Consider the following 15,963-nt stretch of genomic DNA (forward strand, 5'->3'; position numbering starts at 1 on the left):
TAGGTATAAAAACATTCTGAATTAAACTCAAAGTTGGCAAAGACCTAAAGCAGAACAAGTAGCTAACTGATTTCAGACAGTTTATATAATTAGCCACATTAAAAATAGCAATGTTCAGTTTGTGCACATGCCAAATATGGGTGCAGTTCTGCTCTCACAAGCTGTGCTGTGACACACGGCCTTCTATCAGTAATCGTATGGAAGCTCAGCACCTACCATACACACTATGCCTTGCTACAGATCAGCTCCTGCCAGTCACAAAACCATTTTTATTTTACAACCCTTTTGCATGAACATCTGCAAGTGAATGGACAATGGTGCTGTGGGTCAATACCTCTCATCTGCAAGACTGACAACTTTAATCTAAGTAGGTGTACTGGGACATGGGCAGGCATGACAGACAGGCTGCCAATTCTCATCTCAGCTTTAATGGCATGTTCACACCACACATAGCGAGTGGTGATGCCACCATCACTACTCCAGCTACTGTGGAAGTTCAAGTTCCCAGCCAGTGAAGCAGGCATTCTTGAGAGCTGATGGACTCATGTCCCCATACCATTAGATTGGAGTCCTCCGTTAAGCTCCTATTCCAGCAAGTGTAATTCTGAAGTCTGTTTTTCTCACCATTGAAAAGAAAGTAGCATCATAATGAGTTTGAACTTAGACTTGCATGTCAATGCCTGGTTCAGACTCCTACCATCCAGTTTGCATGCAGATGCCTCCTTCCATAAGGACTCCGCAGAGACTGGTTAAGAAGAGGAATCCTAGCACTTGCTGCACCCTCCACCCCTTCCTCAAGTTACCACTTCCAGAGGGTTTCTGGATCTTTAGCTTCTCACTTTCAATAATTCCCTCCCGTTCACAGGAAGGGACAGCTTGATATTCAGCTGATCAGAGAAAGGCTGGCCCAGGAGAAGTTCAGAGAACCTCTGCAATCTTGGTTACAATGCAAGGTAAGCCATGGGCCTTTTCCAACTACCGAAGTTTCAGAATGCAGACAGAGGTCAAAAACGCATTAAGAGGAAAATGAGACCGCCTAGCCAGGGATATCTACCAGTTAACAACTTGCCTTACAAGTCATTGCCATTTGTTCTATTAGTGTTAATAGCTATTTTCCAGTTTTTACAGCACAAGCCAAAATTCATACAGTGGTAGTTTCTGGTTTATTAATGTGTCTCACCACCATCGGTGTATCAGCTAGGAGAGGCAGATCACAGTCTAGCCACAGACATTAGCAGTGTAGCTGGGACACAAATGAATGGAAAGTATAAGATGAAGCTGCAGACTACCAATCCTGTCAGTGGGCAGAGGCAAGCCATGGACAGTGCAAGGGGGTGAGCTAAGGCAGTTTGTCCCTGTTGTGGCACTCTGGAACGGACAGCTAGCAATGGGTACTCGGGGGAAGGTGGGGTTCAGAAAACAGGAGCTACACTTTTGGATTTGATGTGTAAAAATAACTCTCCTTATATCAGATCCTAATGCACAGAAGTAAACTCCTTTTCAATAAGCAGGAAGGGGTCAGATTTAAGTGAAGCAAGAGAGAACATACATTAAACAGGTTTCAGAGTAGCAGCCGTGTTAGTCTGTAGTCGCAAAAAGAAAAGGAGTACTTGTGGCACCTTAGAGACCAACAAATTTGAGCATAAGCTTTCGTGAGCTACCGCTCAAATGCATCCGATGAAGTGAGCTGTAGCTCACAAAAGCTTATGCTCAAATAAATTTGTTAGTCTAAGGTGCCACAAGTACTCCTTTTCTTTTTATTAAAGAGGTTGTCCATGTACCTGCCCACAGTTTGTGGTGATAGCAGCCTCCAGTAAGTTTTGCCAGAAGATTCAAGGATTGAACCCTAAAACACAAGTGCCAAGAATCAAGCCTGAGGCAAAGATATTTAGCAGACTTCTACCAAGAGCTGCAGGGAGCACCAAGTCCTCTTCAGAAACACTTCTTCTTGATTTAAGACCAGTTTTGTTTGAGGGTAGAGGAAGACCAGATACTCTGATGAAAGCCGGTGCTACAGTCCAGGACTTTGGGAGAGCAAGAATAGCATCCAACTGCAACTACCCTAAATAAGTTGCTCAAAAACACTCAGAACTGATGAATATGCAGTTAGGTCAGAGGTGGGCCACATCTGGCCCAGGTGACCCTCCTACCTGGCCCCTGAGCTCCAGGCCGGGGATGCTAGCCCCCAGCCCCTCCCCAACTGTCCCCCCTCCCCTGCAGTTATGCCACTGTGCAGGTAGCGCAGCTAGCTCAGTCCAGACAGCTGGGCTGTGAGCTCCTGCTGCTCTGAGCGGCATGGTAAGGGGGCGGTGGGGATGACTAGGGGGTCCTGGGGACAGGGAGCGGGGGTGTGTGTTAGATAGGTTGGGGGTTTGAAGGGGGAGCCAGGGGGTGGGAAGTGGGTGGGGGCAGGGGCCAGGCTGTTTGGGGGGCACAGCCTTCCTTACCTGGCCCTCCATATAGTTTCACCCCCCGATGTGGCCCTCAGGGGTGGGCAAACTTTTTTTTGGCCCGAGTTGGGTTCATATCATACAGCTGCCGGACATGAGTTAGAGAACTCAGAGGTCACAGGAGGTTCAGGCACAACCTCATACCTTTGTGTTGTCTTGCTTTGCTGTGGAGCTCCCCATTGGGCGAGGCGTGTGCTCCTGCTGGACGATTCACAGCTCTTACATAACTACAAACTAGTGTTTGTGATACAGACATCCCCCCAGCAGCCCTGTCGGCTTTGAGGCAAGTGATAGAGGTTTATTACCAAAGACCCTGCCTAGCAGTTTATAATGATTCAGCCCATCACTGACACTTCTGTCGCATCCAGCTCTGTTCATGTTCCTCAACCTTGCCTGCCACAGCTGCTGTCTGCCACCCTGCATTAGAGTGAATAGTAACAAAGAGCTTCAGATGGCATCTTGCCACTCAGCCTTTAGAAGCGAATTTCACTTACAAGATCACCAGCTTACTCAAAATGGTTTTGCAGATGTTAATTACTGCAGCACCAGTTTGTAGCTGGCATTTGAATTTAAACCAGTGCCTTAGCTGGCCAATCTGACAACACCTTAAAGACGACTTCATGCAGCTCTCGGTACCTTCTGTGTCACACTGTCACTGCGTAGGCTCAGTGTGGGCAGCTGGACCAATACACAGAGAAATAAGCAGAAGAAGAGCACTGAAAATAAGCTTTCAGCTTTACATTTGCTACAAAGGGCTTGTTAGGGGCCCAATTAGCCCTATTGCTAGCTGCATGCTGCAAGCCCTAGAAGGGTATTGCTGGACAAAGTTTCAATGGCCATGAAATGATAATTGACCAATGGAGTGTTTGAGACAAACTGATTACAGCCTATTAATTATGGAAGCTATAGGCTAAGAAACTAGTTCTATCTGGTGTTTGCCAAAGATTTGTATAATGTTTGCCAGCTCAGAGAACACTCAGCTTTGGACAATTCTGCAGTTTCCTTCACTGCTCCTTTGAATTGAGGTGAGCAACGTAGGACAGAAAACGTCAAGCAAGGAGAAATTCAGAGATATTGGGCGTCAGGGTTGGTAACCAGGCTATATTTCTGCTGGAAGCATCTGGACAGGACACTGGGATGCAGGGTTCCTTTATTCTGTCCTATTTAAGGTACCTAAGCTCTTGGGCAATTTCAGTTTAGAAGAAAAAAAAATACTGCCAAGCCACAGTGCAAGGCAGGTCATACTGATTTTAGAGATTTAGCAAATAAGGTACTATCCTAGTACCTAGGCATCCTGACAATCGTTTAAAAGCACAGCCAGCAGCAATACCCTTTCCCCATCAACATCCCCCCCCCAAAAGAAACCGCAAGAGGAGCCTTGCAACATGCTCTGAAAGTTGACACACTGGGCTAGTCCAGACCAAGGGAGAAGTTCCAAAGCCAATAGCCCTTTCCACTGAGCCAGGTCTGAATCTGGGGAATTCCAGATTGAGCATCTGCTGTAACCTCAGTTGAGGACATATGGAATGGGGAAAGGTGGTTTCAAGCAGACAGAACAGAGGCCTGACAACTACATCTAACAACTACATCTTAAAAATTAACCAGTAACCCACAGCAACCAGCTCAGATCAGAGCACCACAGATTCCCCTCCCTGAAAAGGCTTTCCAATTTCACATCCAAAGAAGAGGGTGAGGTGTGATTTGCTGATAACACCCACCAAGTAATTTAGGTTACTTCCTAGATCAGGGTCTGAACAAGCCACTTCTGCTACACTCAAGGCCATCAGCCTTAATATGGGACATCTGAGAGCAGCTCAAAGCACTGGCAGAAGTACACTACAGGTATGTCTACAATGCAGTTAGACACCTGCATCTTGCCTGTTCCAGCTGACTCCAGCTCCAGCTACGGGATGTTAATTGCAGTGTAGACATCTTACCTGGGTTGCAGCCCAAGCTCTAAGATCCTGTGAGATGGGAGGGTCCCAGAACCCAGACATCTACACTCCAATTAAACAGCCTCTTCATCCAAGAGTGATGAGCCTGAGTCAGCGGTCACTGCCCAGCTGTGCTTTAATTGCAATGGAGACATACCCTCCTATAGCCAGGTTCCCCTGCAAGCTCATATGAATCCTAAGGCTTTATAGGATCCTTTGACAACCAAGTTAGTGGCTTAATTTCTGCCACCAATTCTGCTTGCATTAATTTATTCTGAGGAATAACTTGGCAGAACAGCTTTGCATGATACACTCACTGCATTAACTTCTTTGCTGCAGTGGGCCCAGTACCCATCAGTGGAGGAGGGTATACCGAATGGCAGAAACTGTGCACAGAGACTGAGGACTGCACCTGCAACAAGCTATGCGAATAGCCTCACTTTGCTCGGGTTACCACTACTCAAGAAAAAGCCCCCAATGAAGTACTTAGACTGTCAACTACTTAAGATGCTGCCTGAATTCCTTGGCAGGGACACCTTGGAGTTAGTAGCCGTGTTAGTCTGTATTCGCAAAAAGAAAAGGAGTACTTGTGGCACCTTAGAGACTAACAAATTTATTAGAGCATAAGCTTTCGTGAGCTACAGCTCACTTCATCGGATGCATCCGATGAAGTGAGCTGTAGCTCACGAAAGCTTATGCTCTAATAAATTTGTTAGTCTCTAAGGTGCCACAAGTACTCCTTTTCTTCTTGGAGTTAGTGACTAACGTTATTGACCGAATCTGTAACCGTATAGATCACTGTGCAACCACTGTTATATATTTGCAGAAAATGTTGTACAAAGGTCGTTGTGTGAGGTGTCTATGGGAAGGTTATGACTGACTGGTTATAATTATGCTATCTGTATATGTGTATCATTTTTGCAGTTGAGGTTATGAACATTGGTTCTATATGGACTGTATTTCAAACTTATGCTGTGCTTCTGGATGACACCCTAGACAAGTTGGTGGCAGCTCTGCCTAGCCTGCTTGATGACCCATTAAGGGCCATCAGCTATACAACTGACCCATTGAGAGAAGGCAGACACACCTTGGGACTCAGCAAGGTACGCAGGGACCTGCCTATGGACAGAACTCTGAGGTTTTTCTATGCCATGTGCTGGATAGCGTGTCCTTGGGACAAAAGAAAGCAAAGACCACATGGCAAGAGACTGTAAAGGGCTGATGCCTCCTCTCCATCTGGTCTTCAATCCTGCTTCATACCTCTGGAGAGACTTTGCTACAAAAAGAAGCTCTAAACAAAAGGACAGATGACCCATCCCAGCTGTGGATGTTCTCCAGAGACTTTATTTGAACTTGCAGTTTATTCCATCACTGCTACAAGCCTGAACCAAGAACTTTGCCATTATTGTACGTCATTGATTCCATTTAACCAAGTTCTAGCTCATCTAGATCTTTCATTTTATGAATAAGCCTTTAGATTCTAAAGGGTTGGCAACAGTATTATTTGTGGGTAAAATCTGATTTGTATATGGACCTAGGTCTGGGGCTTGGTCCTTTGGGACGGAGAGAACTTTTTTCTTTTACTGGGGTATTGGTTTTCATAACCATTAATCCCCCTAACAAGTGGCACTGGTGGGGATACTGGGAAACTGGAGTGTCTAAGGGAATGGCTTGTATGACTTGTGGTTAGTCAGTGGGGTAAAACCATAGTCCTCTCTGGCTGGTTTGGTTTGCCTTAGAGGTGGAAAAACCCTAGTCTTGGGCTGTAACTGCCCTGCTTTAAGCAATTTGTCCTGAATTGGCACTCTCAGTTGGGTCCCACCAGAACCAGCATCATTACAGTGACATGAGTAGGTTTTGCTTCACCAAATATCATTAAAAGCACACTTGCCCTCTCTCAAGGTTAGTACATTTGACCCCTCTTATAACCCCCGAAACTCCTTTACGTTTGCAAAGTCTGTGTATTAGGCATTTAACCACCATTTTCTTCCCCTATAATAAAGATGTCAGCATTCACAAGCAGGCCCTAGACAAGCAGAGTGCTGTGTCAGGGAGAGACTAAATCCTTTGTATAAAAACAGGTTCCTGTCTAAGGGTTATTTAAAGATCACTGGTTAGACATGTTCTGACCTACCACAAGCTTTTCTCAGAACCCCAAGGGGCTTGGTTACCATGGTACTGAATCATGATTCTTGCATCTAAAGTGGTGTTTTACCCACAAAAGCTTATGCCCAAATAAACCTGTTAGCTTTAAGGTGCCACCAGACTCCTTGTTGTTTTCATGGTACTGAAGTACACACTTCATGGAGTACTGTAACATGCTTAGCTACCTAACTTGGAGAGACAGAATCCATTCGATTGAACACTCCCCCTGCCAAAAACCCAGTAAGCTAGCCTTGCAAGAGGAAAGCCATAACTGTCACCTTACCATACGAGAGCTGATCCAGCTAACAGTGTGACATGTACTACATGGGCAAGCTTAGAACTTTCCTCTCCCAGATGCCCTATCCCAAGCCCACATCTCTTCCCGAATGACTTTACACTTCACAATTTCTACAGCCACAACCTGCACTTCCCTCCGCAAGCTAAGGGAAGGAACACTTCTGGGGAGGGACACTTCTGTAGCCAATGAGCAGGCTCCATGTCACCGAGCTAGCAGCTGAACAGGAGTTAAGTGCCACTGTCACTGTTCTAATTCAGGTGCTCAAATCACAAGTCAAGTGGTAGCACATTGCTACTGTGCTGGCACAAGGCATGCTAGAGTTTCAAAGTCAATCCACCTTACCCAGGAGAACTGGAACTGCCAACTGGATTTTAATAGTGCTTCCATTCTAATAATGGAGAGTTTGTATTCCTGTTGAAAGACTGATTATCAGAGGCATGGCTACCCCAGAACTCAACACCTGGCTGTTCTCTGAAGGGAAACAAGTTTGCCTTTGAAAGGCCATCGAGAAAGTCTAGATCTGTTCCTTCCGAAGTTACATGAATAACCTGCAGGACATGCAGCTTTTGCCTCTCACCAATGCAGAGCATGCTATCCGCCTCCCAGTTTGCACATGGGACATTCACACATGTAACAAGCCCATCTGTGCTGCCAAAAGAAGAGTGTTTCAGTGTGCAGCAGGATAAGAATTCCCGCCAGACTCCAGGGAGTGTCTCCCAGGGGAAGCTTTACTAAAGTGATTCAATTGAGGCAAACATTTAAGCAGCTAGCCTTAAATATGCCCAGCAGCATTCAAGCTAATGGAGCCGTTGTCTCCTTCAGTCAATCAGCTTCATTAAACAGAATCTTCTGACTGCAAGGCAAACCCACAAAGAGGGAATTCAGTTGAGAATTAAGTTGCTAATACTTGAACAGGGCAATGCTAGTGAGACAAGGCTAGAGACCCTAGAATTCAGGTTTTTTTAAGAATGACTAGGTCAGAAAGAAAGTCTAGTAATTGAAAGTTATAACTGTTACAGCTGTACAGGCTTCAGCCTGAGACTTCAGCTTCCCAAGATCCAGAACTCACTGACTAGTACCAACTCTTGCATTTTTCCTTGCTTGATAGTCTCAAGCCAGCCATTAACTGCCCAGTAAAGCAAAACTTCATCTGCTAATCAAGATATCTTCCTGCTTTACCACCAGTTGGCAGAGCCGGCAGGCAGGGCCCAAGTCAGTCCATTATAAAAATAGGGCTCAGGGAAGTGTCAGGTAATTCAAGTCTAGTACAGTCTGAGTGTGCCAATTTAGCTCTGTGATATCTTTACGTGGCAAGGGAATTATCAGAACTTGCATAACTGAAGTCAAGTAAAAAACAGGTACAGGACTTTAATCAGCAACAAGCGGTGATCAGAGTGACTGTGCCCCGAGGAGTGCTGCTGCTATGGCTCTGGGTGAGCCTTCTGCTGGATTTTCTTCCAACCCTATGGCCAGAGTGGTTTTGTTCCCAGCTCTGCCAGTCACTGAGTTGTTCTGGATGAGTCATTTCACTTCTGGGTATAAATCCTGACTGGAGGGATACGATATGGCTTGTCTGTGACACCCTTGGAGAGCTTCTGGAAAGAGACTCTGTAGCTAGAACAGGGCATTGGACTGATCAAGGGACACCAGGAACAGAATCACTGTCTGAAAGTGTTCTGCTTACTAGTGTTACAAGTAATACTTAACATTTCTATGACTGACATTACTTTTGTATGTAGCAAGTCTCTTTTCCTGGCCACAAAGACTCTTAAATAGGGGGAAGAAAAAAAAAATCATGCCACTGGTGCTAACACAAATTTCTCATCTAACAAGGAAGGCGGGTGTTTGAGTCACTTGTATCAACTTCTTGTGGCGAAAATGGATTTAAATAGTCAATGCTAAGAGTAAAAAGAAAAGGAGTACTTGTGGCACCTTAGAGACTAACAAATTTATTAGAGCATAAGCTTTTGTGAGCTACAGCTCACTTCATCAGATGCAAAAGCTAAGAGTGTTGATGTGAAGATAGGAAGCTGTAGTATTAACTTCAGCTTAAACAATTCACAGAAACTTAACTCCTATGGTGCTAGGTTATTGTAACCAGAGCTCCAAGACAGGTGTGTATCTGCTTGGAATTGTCAGTGGCAGGTCTTATGTTAATGTCTCCACACAAAAAAAAGTATTTAAACCCAATGAACGGAAGGTGAAGAGGCCAGAACCTCCACTACCCCATGCTGACAAGTTGATACTTTGGAAGGTAATTACACAAGTTAAGTTTGCAGTAAGACAGGGGAATTCAGGATATTCAAGGATATCAACTCAAACACTGCCACATACTGTAATCATCTCAAAGATCTTTGGGTACCTTCTTGTCAGACACCCACTATTTAGTTACATAGCAATCACCACCTCAGATCTTTACCTGGGTCTCAGGAAGAGTTAATGGAGAAAGTCCTTAAACTCAGATTCAAACTAGTTAGCTATTTTGAGTACTCTGTTAGTTGGCTCACTGCTATTAACGTTAATTCTCCACAGGTAATAGCAAAGTAAGCTACCGGTTTCAGTAACTGGAGGCATGCTCTTTAATGGGGCTCATGGGTGTGGTAAGCTCACTAAAATGCCAAGCAGATATAGAAAATGATCGCTATTTGTTATGTCCAGAGGCATCTAGAGATTGTGATGTTATAGTGGTGATAGCCAATGTGGCATGTTTAAGTTAAGACTCCATGTTCTGTAGCTATGGAATCCAACCATTGCCACAGATTAGAGCCCTCACGGCTAGTATTTCTAGCACTCATGGTTGTGAAAACAGATCTTTAAAATGTGAACCAGCTGTAACTGATGCAGTGCTATCTGTTAAGTCAGCTGGACAATTTCTGTTCCACTGGCTGGGTACATCATTTAACCTCAGTCCTTCACCTTAAAATTCAGGCAAGTTGGGGAAAACACTCCCCTCACTATGGTAAGAAGGGTGCTTGTAAAGCACCCACGTAGTGGGAGCAATAAAGGTGAAAATGAAGTACAAAGAACTATGCACATGAATTCTTTTGATTCATGAAAGGAAAAGTTCTTTATCTTATTAGACCACAGATAAGGCTTGCAGGGTTTAATCAGCCACCCCACATCACAAGCACAGACTTGACATAAGAAAGGGAAAAGGAAATTGAAAAGTTTCTGCTAGAATCAAGTACTATTAAATGCATCATCTTACTCAACTATTCTGCTTTGTCAGGAGTAAGATTTTAATCCAACTACGAAAGTGACCAAGATGGGGTCATGCCAGCTCTACAAGATTCAGAGGAAGTTGCATGGCTGCTCTGGTTGGGACTTTAATTTAGCTGAATAATATGACTAATGCTTTAGAAACAGCTGGTAGTGCCCTGTTAGATCACTATGGCTGAACTGAGAAACATACAATTAGAACAGGCTGAGGTATTGCGTTTGTGTGCATTACTAGCACATGAGGAAGGTGACAAGGATATTATTAGAAGTTGCATTCTCACTAATGGCACCTAAGAGTAGCATTTTTCTTTATGCTACTAAGCAATGCAAACCAGGATGGCAGACTAGATCAAAACGATGGAAGGCAGCCACAGAAGCAAGCTTTGTAGTATTGCTTCAGCTAAGTCCTGTACTTGGGTCATCTGTCACCTCCAGGGGCAATGCTCTAACACCCTCACTAATAAGATCCCAAGTGTAAGGGGATGGCACTTCCCCATTTAAGTGCTACAAGAATATGGTAAAAGTGGTGTCACAAGGGAAGAAGACACTGCACAATCCTGTTATCTGGGTAGAGGGTAAAACCCTTTGGGAAATGGGTGTCTCTCTCTCTCTCTGAGCATACATAGAGCACCTAGCATGGTTCTGGGAGCATAGAGATAACTCTTGTCCAAGAGCAGGACTTTACCACAGTGTAAGCTCCTCAAGGCAGAATCACTCAGTCTAATATGATCCCCCATCTGCGATGTCAGGGCGTATCATTGCCATTTTACAGATGGGAATGAAGGCACAGCTAGACAAAATGGCTTGCTCGAGATGAACAGGAAGTTTGCAGCAGCTAGCACTTGAACCCAGGAATCCACATCCCAGTCCAATTCCTTTCCCCACAAGGACCTTCAACTTGCTGCTCTCACCGTGTCTGTACAGTGCTGTGTACATTTGCAAGTGTGGTGGGGGAAGATAACGCTTAGCTCAGAGTAACAGAGGAGCCCAACCCACTTGTAACAAGAACTCTGCCAGCCAGAGGATCACTCCACATACTTCTGAACCAGGACTGGAGACTTCCCCACCCCTTAGTTGGACAGAGGGGTTGCATGGGTGATGCAGAATAGCACTGCAAGATAGCAGCATGCTCAAGTGTTGGCATCCTATATACAGTCTTGAAAAGGTGTGTTGTGACGACATCATCACACCCTCAACAACTCGCTGCAGGGAGCAGCACTACAATGTAAAATAAACATGAGATGCCAATCAGAATTTATGGATTCATGCAGCTCACTAACAGGAAACAGCACCTATTTTAGGATTTAAAATAAACCTGATTGCTCCCAGAGATATTGTCAATAGTAGTTAAAGACAATATGAACTTTCCTGGCAACTGCTCGGAATTTTTATGGAGTTGCTCTGAAAACCAGAAACAGGCCTTGCTTGCCTAAGAGTGACTAAACTTCATACCTGAGGGAGGGCAGCAAGAAACTGACATCGCTACTGCACCACTACACTGTCTTCTAACACACTGACCAAGACGACAGCAGACACACATTTGAATAATTCTTAGAAACACGGGGAAGTCTTAAAGGATTATGTAAACTCCTATTGTTACAAGTTAACATCCAATATTACAGGAAAAAAAGAGGCTAGTTTTAATTCCTGCAGGTGAAAGGACTTTATAATGAGGTTTTTTTAAATCCAGAGGGCACAATTATGTACTGACAGAAGATGGATCTTTTACTTCTCTTACTAAAGCTCAAGCAATGCTTAAAATCGGGTTACTCATCCTCTGTTTCAGAGTAGCAGCCGTGTTAGTCTGTATTCGCAAAAAGAAAAGGAGGACTTGTGGCACCTTAGAGACTAACAAATTTAGAGCATAAGCTTTCGTGAGCTACAGCTCACTTCATCGGTTGCATTTCCGATGAAGTGAGCTGTAGCTCACGAAAGCTTATGCTCTAATAAATTTGTTAGTCTCTAAGGTGCCACAAGTACTCCTTTTCATCCTCTGTTGAGATACTTGAATTGCACTTTCACTTCCAGACAGCTTTGCTTTATTTCTCAATTAGCCTAGCCCATCACTGATGGGTTGGGTTCACAGCAGCACAGGGAAGATTAGGAAGCCTTTGGACTGCACCGCCTCAAAAAAATTACAGGCCTACATCAAACTGACTGCCCCTTTTATTGCTCTTGAATTTAGCAATTTAAAGTACCCAAGTGTCATTTTAAGTTGCTTAAGTTTTGCCTTGTCTGAAGGCTAACCAGAATGTCTTCAGAAACTCACAGGGTGTATGAGGGAACACACACACTCATCTGGCTCATTTTCTGGAGCACACAGAAAGTAACTTTGAGTAGCCTATAAAAGTGTGTAGGCCATTGGCTCATTCTTTGGAAGGGTGACTTTGTTAAACAGAGATTAATATCATCTAGATACTTGGACACATGACTCTGAAAGATAACATTTGAAGGTTTAGGGCAAAATTCCAAAACAGGATTATTTCAGCCAGTCAGAACAGAACAAGCTACTCAGTGACCCATAAATGTAGAGTGATTTCTTAACACGGCAGTTCTGGGTCACTCAGTCACTGTGCATAGCAGATCCCTGGTGCAGGGCAGCCAACTACATGCACTGCTCTCAGAATTCCACATTCAGGTCCACAACAATCATAGCTGCTTCCATTTCTGGCCACCCAAAGCACCGGTTATCAGCTACAAGTTTAAAAGAACAATCTAGAGTTTGTTTAGAAGAGAAGCAATCAAGTATATCATGGGGATATTAAGGAAGTTCCAAAGACATGAGCCAGAGTGCAGGGTCATAGGCACATTAACTCAAGCAGTCCCTGTTAGTCCATGGCCTATTGTATTCCAGACTAACAGGCCCCTCAGCACTCCTGGCTTTGGAGATTAATAGTTTGGAATACAATTACCTCAAGCAGGAAGAGCTCACAAGTTATCTGACTATTAGCTTGGCACCAAGGTTCTGATACATTGTCTCTTCTGCCAGTTTGATCTAGTACAAGCAGTGCATCTCAATTATTTTGAGCTCTTCTGTAAACAGAAAGCCAAGAATAGAAGAAGTATATTGTTTCACACGCAACAGCCTTAAAACATAAGTGTCCCAATGTGATCTCTTTTCCTGCCCTTTCCTTATACATTCTTAAGTCAAGGTCAAAGTTATAAACAGCCATTTACAGAAGCACTAGATGTTAAAGGTGAATCAAAATGTATTAATGTTGCCTATAAGATCCCAAACCAGACAGTGTTGACTTTAAACCTACTGATTTCATTTACAAGTGATGAAAAGTATGGAAGAGTTAGTTGCTGTTTCACTTACCTACCAAGACAGGAATTCAGAGTCCTGTCCCGTCATTGACAGTTAATATCACTAATGCCCAGAAGAGTGGTCAGGAACACTGCTCCTGTACCCTTTAAGTGTTAGTAATACCACATTTTTACTCAGTTCACCTTTGTACTGGTTACAGTTTAGTGTATTAGTGAGGTCTGTGTCTGATCCTACTGTCACACAATTTAAATGTGGTATTACCTCTCCTCTAAAGGTGTTAAGTACACCCTCAACTTGATACATATTCAATTGTGAACTCCAGCACCAACTACTTTCTTCACTTAAAATACATGGAGGGCAAGACTTTCTGAAATAGGAGACTGAAGTTAGGGTCCTAAATCCATTGGAAGCTGCTGGGTTCTTAACACTTGAAATAAGGGACCTGATATTTGTGCCTTTTTTGGCACTTAACTTTAAGCTCCTATTTTTGAAATTCCTGGGCAGTTTTTCCTCCTTCGAGTCTCCCATGCAAGAGAATTTTCTAAGACATCTAAGCTTTCAAAAAGTAAAGGTTATAGCACATCTGCCACAAGTCATTGATTTCTAATTTCTATAGAGTATGTCTATACAAAAGACACAGTGTAGAAGGGATGTAGAGAAATATGCAGTACAATGACACTTACTCAAATAACCAGAATAGTTACAGCTAGATGTTGTGGTTGTCATTCAATAAGCCTGCCATAGCATAGCATTCCCCCTGACCCATGTGAAAAGCCCATTAACTAGGAACTCAAGCAGCACTTATGGTTAGAGTCAAGTCTGAAGAAAGAGCCAGACTGTCATGCTCTAATTGGGAAATTATCTAGTCAGCTTGCAAGTACACTACACTATTATCTAACCAAGATTTATGATCCTCAGGGACAACACATTGTTCTGTGCTACAGAAAAATATCTTGCACACTTACTGTGTGAGTATGCTATAACACAGGATCCCCTACCAAGAAGGGTCTGTGAAAGTCAGTCATACACATGCTGGTGTAAAACCCAAGTGAAATCCCGGTATTCCTTGCACTTTCAGGGATTCACATTAGGCGACAACCCCTAGTCTTTTGAGCCAAGTATCATGCCCACATCAGAGATTAAGACATCACCTTCCTCCAAGGCCACATTACAAGTTTATGTCCAAGGCGTGATTGGAAGTGAAAATCTCCACGTCACAAGGCAGTGCTTGCTCCAGACCAAGTGGCTCCTCAAGGCCCTGGTTTTGACAATTTTCTGCCTTGACATTTCTGCTGGATAGTAAATCAGCAGCAACTGCCATAAACCTGTAACATTACAGTCAACTTCTACACATACATGTGACACCAGAAAGTCTAGCTCTCGGGAACACTATGCCAGACCAGACCTGATCCAGTACCCAGAAAGCTAGAGAGATGGCATTACCCAGTCAACCAATCCAGTTATCCGGGAGATCTCTAATGATGGGCAGGTCACAGAGGTCTGTTTGCAGGGGCAAAGTGAATCATGAGTCATAACAAATTTACCAAGTGAAAATACAAGCCAGAGCAAGGGGAAGTTACTGACTGTTCATAGCCAGGGAGGCCTTAGAATGAATGGGGGCAGGGGGAGTTGAGTTTGCTTCTCTTTTCCCCTCACATAAGTCAATTACCAGCAGCTGCCATCCTGGGTACAAGGTGGGGTGAGAGAGAGCAAGATTATGGAGTCAGCCTCACCCAAAATAACCTACTGCCCTAACCCCACTTCTCTCCACATTCACCTAAACTGGGCTCAAGTGACCAGGGAAGCTGAGGTTACTTGTGTAAATAGCCCAGGCTCTCAGCTGCTCCCCAGCCCCATTTACACACCCATGCCAGCTAGCTAGGAACCCAGTCACAGTACAGAGGGAGTAACTCCCCAGTCGGCATTGGGCCTGGGCTAATCTCTGGTGACCCCTGCCAGGGAGGGCTGGCCAAAGCTCCCTGGAATCACACCCCATGGGTACGACCTTACACGTGGGGCAGAGAATAAGAAGGACAGCATGCCAGATAGAGCCTCCTGAGCTCAGAGCACACCCTCCCCACCAGCTCCAATGGGCAGGAAACCCAGCTCAGAGCGCCCCCCCGCAGGGCCCGCCTCTCCCTGGCTCCCGTGGGGGGGGCGCCCAGCTCAGAGCCCCTCCCAGCGGGACCAAGCCCCGCCCGGCCCCACTCACGGCTCAGGGGGTCTCCTCTCTCCCCCACCCCAGCTGGGTCTCAGGCTGCGGCCTCCACTTCCGCCTTTCTGCTGCTCCGTTTCCGGATCCGCCCACCCCTTCCGCTCCGGCCGGGAGGGGTGAGAGGCAGCGGCCTCCGCCAATCATCGAAGCCCTGCCCATCTTGAGGCCCGCCCCTCTCCGCGCGGCCGGACGTGAGGCGCAGGACGGCGGGGCGGAGGCACGTGACGCAGCCGCGGGGACCGATGGGAGTTGTAGTCCACGGGGGGCGGGGCCGGGGAAGCGGCGTGGGAAATTCCCAAGTTGAGTCGCTGCCCCTGGTGCTGCCTGGTGCCGGGGGAGGAGCCGGAGGGGGAGGAGCGGGGAGAGGAGTTTGATGGGAGCCGGGGGCAGAGGGAGAGGAGCCGGGGTGGGGGGAAGCCTGGGGCGGGAGCAGA

General features: G+C 45.3%; 1 protein-coding gene across 2 annotated transcripts in view; it reads right to left on the reverse strand.

Annotated features, from left to right (window-relative positions):
- The window catches only part of RAB5C (RAB5C, member RAS oncogene family), a 31,259-nt gene extending 15,557 nt beyond the window's left edge, over positions 1-15,702 (reverse strand). Inside the window, exons 1-2 of one of the 2 annotated variants that reach the window (XM_038385693.2) lie at positions 15,527-15,584; positions 14,758-14,814 (exon numbers count right to left, since the gene is read on the reverse strand). The gene's annotated coding sequence lies outside the window, so the exon portion shown is untranslated. Of the gene's footprint in view, positions 1-14,757; positions 14,815-15,526 lie in introns of both variants that reach the window. The other variant, XM_038385692.2, reaches the window with a different exon arrangement.
- Between the last annotated feature and the right edge of the window lie 261 nt (positions 15,703-15,963).

The sequence above is a fragment of the Dermochelys coriacea genome, chromosome 27, assembly GCF_009764565.3.
Source record: "Dermochelys coriacea isolate rDerCor1 chromosome 27, rDerCor1.pri.v4, whole genome shotgun sequence".
In the NCBI taxonomy this organism is placed as follows: Eukaryota; Metazoa; Chordata; order Testudines; family Dermochelyidae; genus Dermochelys; species Dermochelys coriacea.